The following is an 8416-nucleotide window of genomic DNA, read 5'->3' on the forward strand; positions in this document are numbered from 1 at the left end:
TACATGTTTTTTTCACTACTTTTGAGATACTGCAAGTGGTACTACGTATGGTTTCTTCTAACAACTCTTCCAAACGGCCAAGTTTGTGGCGTGAATGTTTGTAGTAGACACTGGATTTTATTTGGAGGTATCAGTAAACGAGTGTGACTAAAATTATTAAACACAATTTTTACATTTGTATTTTTTTTTAAATTCCATTTACTACATAAAATCCCATTGACGTGATACAGTTTGAGGTGTATAAGACCTTTTCTATAACTCCTTTTAGGAACAGACGTGTGTGGCTCTTACACCTATAAAACCACAATTTAACCTTTGCTGTTTGAGGTAAAAAAAAAAAAAAAAAAAAAAAACTTGCACCCCTGAAGCCCCAAAGAAGAGCTACAAATCTCCTTACAAGGAAAAAGTGATGCTGCGGCTGTGGGGAGGAGCTGATATCTGTCAACGAACTGGTTGTAAGCAGCTGTCGAGGAGACGGAGCGGGCCGGCAGACGGAGCATGTAGTCACCGTCTGTGGATGCGGTGATGGCGGTGATTGAGTCGATGAAAGGGAGCGGGGTCAGCAGCTCGGTTAAAGCAAACAAATCGACCCACCAGAGAGCCCGACCTGCTTCCACCAGGTCAAGGTCTCGCAGACTTCCTGGCAGTTCAGTGGGGCCAGCGAGTGATGTGCTGGTGGTCCATGGTGGAGTTCTGGATGTTCTTGGTGGACACATTAAAAAAAACAAAACATGATGATGTGTATTTTGGCCTCAGGAATATGTTTCCTCTAATCGCAGACAAAGATAAAAAAAAAAAAACACCAACGAAGTATTTTTGAAGCGATGTAACGCACTCCAGTTATGTTTTCTGTTTCATTGTATTTTTTAATATCGCTCGTGCACTGTAAAAAAAACTGTAAAAAAAAAAAACGAGTAAATGTATTGAGGAATTTGAAGGAATTTCTCCGTTTTTTAGTTTTACAGGTATTTGTACCGTATTTTCCATTTTACGCATTGCATTATGGGAACAAGAACCTTCGCGAAGCGCGAAAACTGGTCAAACGACATTTGAAGCTCGCTAACCGGACCCTGGAGCATATATCTTTTGGACTTTGGTTGGATTAAGAGACGGAGTTACCTTTCTGCCACTCCCTGGTAAAGTAAAATAAATAAAAACACATGCTTTTCTGTGAATAATGTTTTGAAATATTTGTAGTTGACTTCGTGAGACTCCTAGCACAGTCTATTATTGTAGACTGTTTTGCAGTCTTTTTTTTTTTACAATGCTGTGTTTGCTTGTGTATTATAAAAGTAAAATGCGGCGATTGCGGTATTACTATTCATGTATTTTACCGAATTCAAAGTACCGGCCATTTTTTCAAGTCAAACTGAACTGGGCGCGTGAAAGCTAACCGTTCATGGCGTCATGTTATGTCTCAATCCTGCTTTTTAAAAATATCAAGCTGCAGTTTTCTTATTTGATAACATGATTTGATGTCCCGGTTGTTAACATAAAAGTAGGTGGCCATTTAACTTCGGTAAATATACTTTCCATGTCAAGTTTGGGGTTTTAGTATATGGGAAATGTCGCGGGTGGGGATTATGGTGGGGTCGAACGACGAATGAACGTAAACTTGGGGGGGAGCGGGAGCAGGAGCAGCCATTAGACCAGGGGACAGAGAACGAACGTAATGTTGGAGCCGAGGGAAACCGTTAGACCAGGGGACGACGGTAAGACTGGGTGGGGTGGGGACGGCTCGTGTTTCAGCGTTAAATTTGTTGCGTGTTCGGTGCTCTAATCAGGCATGTTGAGATTAGGTTATGTTGATAAACTGTTACAATGGGTCAGAAGCTTCTTGCCTCATATRAATTGTAAGTTAGTGGATTGCACATACAGATAGTTAATTTTCATATTTCTGAAATAGGAACAAACATCACTGAGAGTAAATAAAAGTGACGTTTGCAAAAAAAAAAATTCCAATTGGGAGTTCTTACTGAAATGCCTACTTGCAAACTCATTATTGGTTACTGTAGCTTAGCTTAAAAACTATATAAATAGTACTGTTCTAAATTTGTTGTCAGAACAAATTATTTCATTTTATTGTAAAAAAAACCCCCAAAAAAACTTATTGATTTAATTATTGGAAGACTTGCATGTTTTGGTGTTTATATTTATATCTCCTTATATGGTTATTTTGTTTCCTCTCCTCAACAGCTGCATCCAGACACTCCTGAACTTTTCCTGGAAAGCAACACTAGGCATCTTTAAAATAGGTGTGTATATTTGTTTTTGTTTTACTCAACCTGTTAAACCTTTAGTTTAAATTAAGTATGTGGTGTTTTCTACAATGACATAGGCATAATGTTTTATGTGTCTTTTTAATAATAATGCAACACTATGTAATGCAGCACTATGTAACTTATGATACTTTTTTTTTTACATATATGTTGAAACTGTCACTGTGGTGCTGCTCATCCCACTTCTCCCTGATCTCTTGCATTTGGCTACGCTGCAGCTAACGGAACCTCTCATGAATGTTAAGGCTAGTTAGCATGGACACCGATGACAGTGGATAAATGGTTTTCCTGTAATGTTAAGTTGATTGACAGCATGAAGAGGTTGATTGACAGGGCTAAGACTATCCTCCTGTCTCTGATTGGTTGGTTTTGGTTGGGAGTGATGGATTTCTTCATATGGAAATAGTAGCTCAGGGGACAAATTATACGTCTCGTGACATAAAATCATGACATGGTGACTTTATGTTAACAAATATGCAAAAATCAGTGTATGTTTTTATTTTCAAAAGAAAATATTTGCATATTGTGTATGTTAGGGGTGCACCAATAAATCTTCCCCAGATCCTTAATTTTGAAGATTGGTGATCCGCCAATACATGTGAAAGTGATTTCATCCACTGATCTTATCTACCTCAGTAAAGCTCTAAAAATCAAATGCTTTCCTCTCCTGTTAGAGACGTTTGACTGATAGACCAGCCCACTAGGTCATGTCTCCATGTTTGCAGTTATCAATAGTCACCCCACTGTTGCCAACCCACTGACATTTTCTGCATTTAGCAATATTCAGACAAGACGATCAGTATCGGCCAAAATCAGAATTGATTTTGATTCTGAAGCTGCTGCCCCCGCGACCCAACCCCGGATAAGCGGAAGAAAATGGATGGATGGATGGAATAAGATAAATAAGCTGAAAACATACCGGCAGATAATAGCATTCAGTGGATTCCTCATAATAGAAGTAAGATATTTTTAGTAGGCCTACTTAAAAGTTTCTAAAACACTGAATATTTTCCTCAGTTCCGCCACAAAATTGTATGTGCTTTATCAACATTTTATGTGAGAGACAAGCGTAAAGTTGTAAAATGGAAGGAAAGGATTTTCGATATTCTTTTTTTAAACAAAATGCATGCCACAAGTTGGAAGTGTGGCATGCCTTCGTTGGAGGAGTGAGAGCGACTCTACATGTCAGAAGTTTTAAACAGAGCAGGAAGATGGAGCCCAGATGTTTCCAGTCAGCACCTGATGTCCTGCCAGTCCCGGTTTCTCTGGACCGTCACATCAACCATCCTGATTCAACACCCGCTAGAGCCACTGTTTGCTGTCACACTTCAGGGTAAAAGAAAAAAAAAGTGCATATTTTTCACTGTTACAAGAACATCATCTGAAGAATAATCAATCATTTAACGTCTATGAAGGTCTACTCAAAATTCATGATCAGAGCAATTGAAAACGTGTTAAAAACACGCTCCTTTGGGTTCTTGCCACTAGATGACCATGTGAAAAAGGAGTTTAATGCCTTTGCAAGGCACTGTGTGAATAAGTGTGACAAGTGTGTCATTGTATCGCAGGTTGTGTGCTGCTCTGGGAGCCACTGGGAAGCTCCCTGTCCCAGTGTGACCACAGCTCACTGCGCACATCTTCACTTGGCACGCCTGGACTCGGGAGAGGCGGCCGATGTCAAAACATTTTAAAGAGTTATACAACGCTTGGCTGTCGTCTCTGGCAGCCGTCAGCTGCAGCAGCTGTGCAGGACGAGTGGCGAGTGTGAACTCTGTGTTTGATCCCTGAGCAGCTCCTCGCTGATTAATTAGTTTCTTGAAGCTTCTCGAATTCCTCATTCAGCTGTGGGAGGAGAGCAGTGTGAAGTCAGGCTGACTTCTGGGTTCTCCAGCGTGGAAACGGTGGAGACGAGATTGGATTCCTCCCAGCATTTACCATGTAGACAAACGACTGCTATAGTGGAGATGAAAGTCACCACTCTGGAATCTGCTTAATAACGGAAACGTCTCGTATTAAAATCCCATTTGATGTAAACTCTTAAAGTTTTATTTTGTCACAGGTGTTTCAGATCATTGAAGACATTTAATTTTCAGACAAATGTGAGCAGAAACTGAGCGTTAATTAAGGGGGAAAAGACATGGAAAACAAGCTGGCTTGAGCAAAATGTAGTTGCTAATTTTGCATTTAGCACTTTTGCTAACTTCAAAAACGTTTAGCGCGTTTATAATCCCCCAAGTTATCTTTCTGGATAAATTCCTAAGTGCTAATTTACTTGGCTGTTTTGTAAACTTTTAGTTGAGTAAAGTTTGAAATCTGGGTAGTCATGCTCTTATTTTGAAGAGGATAAAGACTGTTTCCTCTCGTCGCGTTCTCTCTTCCAGCTCTCTCCCCCATAACTTTATTTCAACCAAGAAACATACAGGAACTAAAAAAAAAGACGGTAGAGAACAGGATATGAACATAAATCACCTACAATATCTAAAGAGCAGTAGAATGTGCAAAGTATGTCAAAATTTAATTGGTGCTCAGGGTTTTTGGTTTCTCAAGGACTATTTGAATTGAGGTTAGCGCACAATTAGCATAAGCAAAAGATAGTAGCGTTAATAAAATAAATACTTTAGCACAAGTCTTAAGATTAAGATGGACAGATTTAGGATGGGCTTCTGTGTTTGTTTTGGACAGCAGTGGTTTTAAAATTGATCTCTATCTTTTCTCTTGAATCACAAACAATTATTTTATTGAGGCAAGTGACGCCTGCAGAATTTTAGATGTTTTTGGTTCTATAACAGTCTTGAGTGTTTTTGTTAAATTAAACTTAATTTTGAGTGTGACCTTGTTGAATCCATTGATACTGATACAGATACTGAAATACAAAAAAAACCCCAGAGCTTTTGTATATTGTTACAGAACATTAGCGTTTGATTCTGAGAGAATATGAATTATTATTGACTTTGGGAGGTCAACAGAGAAAAGAAAAAAAAAAAGACAAGCTTGTCTTTTTCCAGTAGCTGTTTACAAAGCTTGGAGTGAAATTTATTCTTCCACTTGTTCACAGCTGCTTTGAGGGAACATAACAGATGACCCACCAGCAGAGTGAGAGTTCAGACCTTCAAACTCCTTCACATATTTTGCATATTTTTCATGTAAAGATGTATTTTTCTGTAAAATATAGAGCTATTGGCAACAATTAGGGAGGAAGGCAGGGAAGGAAAATAAGTAACAAGGAATGAGGAGGAAGCAAGGAAGAAAATGAGGGCACAGGGAAGTAAGGACACGAGGACGGAAGAGGGGTAAGGAAAGACGGACACAAAAGAAGAAGCAAGGACACTTCTTTTCATACCCAAATTTTCTTCCTCCAAACTTTTTCAGACCTGGAAAATATTGGAGCGAGCCTCCAGTCTTTCCCAGACTGTAGGACTCTGGTGTCCAACAGCTGGAGGGCAGACCTGCTGGAGGAACAGCAGCAGCAAAAGGCCCATTTTTCCCCTTCGGGTGGAGAAACCTTCTGGAAACATCTGACTGCTCTCCAGGGAAGCTCCTGCTGGGGGAAAATAAGGCGTGTTAATTCTGGGAAACGTGCAGCAGAGACATAAACTGCAGGAGTGGAGGTGAAGGCAGCGCATGGTGCAGCAAATTGCTCCATCGCCAACATGTGCTGTTAACACTGAGCCTATTCATGCCGCCGTCCATTCATCATCAGCACTTGGGAGTAAACGGGCAGGGCTGTTTGGATTGTCGGCACAAGGCCGCTGCAGAATATGAAACCCGAGTTGTTCTGTTCGCTGTGAGCGCCGGCGGTGTAAACACCACAGCTCAGGGCTGAGGAGTCAAAAGACCACAACAGCACAAATGTTCTTCAGCGTTTCTGACAGGATGACGGCTCCTCTCCAACGCCGTGGAGGCTGAGAGCTTTGAGGTGACTCTCGACGATCCGCCGTTTCTGTCAAACTGTAATCCTTCACGCGTTGGACGCAATCTGGAACCTCCTGGTTTATTCCCCAGCATTTTTAAAAACCAGAGGATGCTTGTGGAAAATGTGAACCATCTACCAACGGATAAATCAGCTGCAGTAGGATTCACTTCTTCCGCATTAAAGCAGCAAATGAAGATTTCTTAATAATTAGCTTCACCTAAAGAGCTGCAAGAAGTATTTCACAATGTGGAATCAACAACTTGAGAATAAAGTTGAAAAATCTCAAAATGTTACCAATCATCTCCTGATCTAAAGAAATTCAAGAACAGATAAACACCTGTTCAAATTTTTTGGTCTAAAAGGCCTACAGGGACATTTCTAATACTCTAATACTCTCTTGACAGTGAGTCAATGTCAAGAGAGGCCAGTCTAACAAAATAACTTTTTTCCTCTGCTTTTCACCTCTTTTGAATAAAATAAAACCCCTCCATCAGGCATTTTTGCACCTTAAAAAGCCACGAGCGATGACTCCAGACTTTTGCACTAATCGAGTTTATTATTTTTATTAAATCCTTATAGACTTAAAGATGTACAAGTTTGTACTTTTGGTAACTTACCGAGTTAAACTGCAGAAGGTGGGAAAGTCCTGGACAGGAGAACTGAAGTGAAGAAAGCAGAGACTGAACCTGCAGCTCAATCTGAGCAGCATTAACATGTCGGCATGTTGACATCAGGCAACCCAAAAACACGGCGCTCAACTCAAGACACTCCTGGCTTTTGGATGTAAAGTTGGTGAAGTGATCTAATCCCACAAACACCTGCACGCTCCCTTTGTTTAAAGAAAATAAGCCCTCAGTTATCGCTGGACGTAGAGACTTGTTAACATGACCGCGCTGCACAGTTTGGGCCCTTGGCAGTCGCAGCAGGATTAATGGGAGCTTGGCCCTCTGAGCATTTGTTCACGTGGCGTTTTTATGGGGGGAAACATCTCCTTCGTTTCTCCACAGGCGAGCAGACCGCAGACTTCCTGGAAGGAGAAGATTCAGAGCAGAGGGAGAGGAGCAACGAGCTGCAGGCAGGCAGGGCGGGACAGGAGGGAAGCAGGTCGACGACTTAACCGTTTAGAGGAAAACGAGCATCGGGAAATGTTTCAAGTTTACCCTTCAGCTGCAAAATGCTTTTGCAACATCTCTGTTCCAGTTCCTCGTGTTGTGCCATTTATCCAGAAATCAGTTTATCTCTCTGTCGGGCTCAAATGTAGTTAAGGCAACATGTTTGCAGGATGACTTCTAGGTGGGAATGCGGCGTCTGAACTGAACTGGGAATAAAAAGCGAGTCTCAAGAGCGGGCCAGGGCCAATAAAATAAGATGGCGGCGCGTTGCCCTGCAGCCTCGTGTGATCTGCGAACAAGCAGCAGCGACTAACCTGCACTTTGTGTTTGAGGCGAAGTTTTATTGTGGCATTTGTTGTGAGGAACATTAGCTAGCAGCAGACTAAACAGATTTGTTGGCAGACTCAGTAGTTTGTGGTGGACTTTGTTTAAACAGCTGCAGAAATAAACACCATGTGATTATTAAAGCAGGAAGGAGGCTGTGCCACGTATTAATGGGCATCGGGTCGGTTTTCATCCATGTGGACACTGAGGCGGGACGAACACGCTGCTAGTTTAGGTCATTAGGGTCACGAGGCAGATGTGGTTAATCTGCAGGGACGGTAAAAGACAGAAACAAGAAGTTATCGGGGCAATTAATCAAAGGAGGGATTATTAATCTTTATAACCTTGTAAAAGAAAATACATTAGTGGAGTAATAAGAGGAGTGGAGTCTACTTTATGTTAGCCGGCTAACTGTTCCAGTCGTAACCAAACAGATGAACCACATTGACTGCTGTAAAAAAAACATTTTAAATTGTCCATAATCTCGACCGTGCAAACTCATTTTTGCCATGAAAGAAAAAAGTCCAACAGAAAGTCATAATTTTGACTTTTGATTTCAGAATTATGAGATATAAAGACATACATTTTAAGATTCAGTCATAATTTTGACTTTCTAAGTCATAAATATGACCTATAATGTCATGATTATGAGATATGGGCTTCCACAGGAGCATGCCTCCTTAGAGAAATGGTGACTTTAATCTCTAAATGACTTTGAAAGTCAAAATTATGACTTCTTGAGATTTTATGTTATTTCCATGGCATAAATTAACTTTCATACTCTATAG

The 8416-nt window shown here is 40.8% G+C and overlaps 1 long non-coding RNA gene across 1 annotated transcript; it reads left to right on the forward strand.

The window, feature by feature from the left end:
* The first annotated feature begins 932 nt into the window (after positions 1-932).
* On the forward strand, positions 933-8189 carry LOC103463474 (uncharacterized). Its single transcript, XR_533520.2, has 3 exons — positions 933-1136; positions 2197-2255; positions 7200-8189. It is a non-coding gene; the product is annotated as an uncharacterized LOC103463474 (long non-coding RNA).
* Positions 8190-8416: the final 227 nt, after the last annotated feature.

This window comes from Poecilia reticulata, linkage group LG4 (genome assembly GCF_000633615.1).
Source record: "Poecilia reticulata strain Guanapo linkage group LG4, Guppy_female_1.0+MT, whole genome shotgun sequence".
Lineage (NCBI taxonomy): Eukaryota > Metazoa > Chordata > Actinopteri > Cyprinodontiformes > Poeciliidae > Poecilia > Poecilia reticulata.